Source organism: Ovis aries, chromosome 20 (assembly GCF_016772045.2).
Source record: "Ovis aries strain OAR_USU_Benz2616 breed Rambouillet chromosome 20, ARS-UI_Ramb_v3.0, whole genome shotgun sequence".
In the NCBI taxonomy this organism is placed as follows: Eukaryota; Metazoa; Chordata; class Mammalia; order Artiodactyla; family Bovidae; genus Ovis; species Ovis aries.
Genome location: NC_056073.1, coordinates 25,011,272 through 25,013,524, shown reverse-complemented (window position 1 = coordinate 25,013,524; position 2,253 = coordinate 25,011,272). Strand labels below are relative to the sequence as shown.

Genomic DNA, 2,253 nt, shown 5'->3' with positions numbered 1-2,253 from the left:
TGTCCTCCGTCCTGCAGGACAAGCGCTCTTAAACTTTCAGGGTTCCTTTTTTTCCTGCAAATTTTGGAGCAAAGTTTTGTTTCTGTTTTTGTCTGCCTCTAACGCTGGGACCCCAGGAGGTGGGGCAACAGCCCTCCTCTCCAATCTTCATGCCTCGTCCTGCACCCACCTGTCCAAGGAGCGCCCCTCACGCGAGCCTTGCTAACCAACCACCCCTCCCGACCCCACTTGGGACCTGGGCCTCAAATTTCCATGTCAGGGTGAAACAAGGGTGTAAATATTTAAGTTTTTATACCTGTGGTAAGACAAGAAGTGTAGTGCTCGCTTCGGCAGCACATATACTAAAATTGGAACGATACAGAGAAGATTAGCATGGCCCCTGCGCAAGGATGTCACGCAAATTCGTGAAGCGTTCCATATTTTTGATTCATGTCAATGTATGGCAAAACCAATACAGTATTGTAAAGTAAAATAAAGTAAAAAAAAAAAAAGACAAGAAGTGTAGCTAATGCTGTTTTCTATGGTGATACGGGTGTATATTTTGATAACAGCAATTACAGGCTCAGTATTGTAAGCAGTACGGCAGGCCACTGCCCTCTGCAGGCTTGTTAACGCAGAGAGAACTGAACTAAAGCAGTTGTTGATTTTATAACAACAATGACAAGAATGGTTAAAATGGTAAATGTTATGCTACGTATATTTTGCAATTTTTTTTTAAATGGGAAAAATAAAGGCGCTTCAGTGCATTGTAAGTGTGTAAATCCATTAGCATGTCCAGAATTGAAATCAGAAGAGGGGACTTCCCTAGTGGTCCAGGGGTTAAAAATCTGCCTTGCAATGCAGAACACACAAGTTCGATCCCTGATGGGGAACGAAGATCCCACATGCCAAGGAGCTCTGAGCTTGAGCACCACAGCTAGAGAGTTTATGCACCACAGCAGAGATCGGTAGCCAAATAAGTAAATAATTTATTTTAAAGTATCAGAAAAGAAGTTTTAAAAAATCAGATGCTCATGCCTCTGTAGTCTTACACATCTGCCACACAACAGAAGGCATTCAAGTCTACTCGTCAGGCTGGTTGAATTGCCGCGGATTTCTACATACCAAGTTGCAAGTGATTTCAGTGAATTGTTCTCAAGATTGAGATTTCTGGATGAAGTTTGAAGGCATTATAAGAAAGATGACTCAAATAGCTTTCAAAGCTACCAAGTTTCAAGTATTAGAGAAAAGGAAAGAGTTACAGGGACTCACTTTTAAAATGAGTCCATTTCAGCAAGTCCTGTTTCCAGACTTCTAAATGACCAGGATGGCCGGTAAATGTCAGCCCTTCCATTAGCCAGGACCTTGGGCAATTGTCTGGGCCAGTCTGTGTCTTCAGGCAGCTAAGATATCATCATCCCATTTTGCAGATGTAGCAATCCTTGTGCCCAGAGAGGCAAAGAAATTTGTGTCAAGTCACACAAAAAGTTGAGGTGTGGTCTTTGTCCAGGACTCAGGGGTCCCGTCTTTCTGAACCTGTGCTTATTTCTGCTCCATCATGCTCTGTTTTACGTAACTTCTCTGTTTGCCCACCACATTCTAGAGTGAAAATATTGTGTGTGTGTCCGTCACTCAGTCATGTCTGACACTTTGAGACCCCATGGACTGTAGCCCACCAGGCTCCTCTGTCCATGGAATTCTCCAGGCTGGAGTGGGTTGCCATGCCCTTCTCCAGGGGATCTTCCGGACCTGAGGATTGAACCCAGGTCTTCCACCTTGCAGGCAGATTCTTTACTGCAATGTTTGACTACCTGGGAAGGTGAAAATGTTATCCTTTCTAATTATTGTGTAAAAAAGTCTTTGGGTGTCCCAGGCTGTTGCTTATCTGAGAAAAGGTGGATGGTTATCTGGATTCAGAGACTAAAGACAAGAATCTGAGTCTGTGATGTTGCATGAATTGGTTAACCTCTCTGAATCTGATTCCTTATCTGTTAAAATATATGCTCAATTCAAAGTGTTTTTGTCAAGTGGGATTTGTTGGTGCATGTATTTTTTATAACATAAAGAAAAAGGGTTTTCAAAGAGTGGTCCAGAAAGACCTGGGGTTTTCCCAGGAAGGGTTCAAAGAACAAAACCATTTTCACGATAAAACTAAGCTCTTACATGCATTTCTTCACTAAAAATTTCTCACAAGTATTCAGTGGGCTTCTCAGGGGTTACATGGCAGATGGTTTTGTAACAGCCTGAATGTGGGAGCAGAAATGAGATGGCCAG

At 42.8% G+C, this 2,253-nt stretch overlaps 1 non-coding gene across 1 annotated transcript; it reads left to right on the top strand.

Moving 5' to 3' along the window:
- Positions 1–317: 317 nt before the first annotated feature.
- Positions 318–424, top strand: LOC114109780 (U6 spliceosomal RNA). The gene has a single exon (XR_003586355.2). It is a non-coding gene; the product is annotated as a U6 spliceosomal RNA (small nuclear RNA).
- Positions 425–2,253: the final 1,829 nt, after the last annotated feature.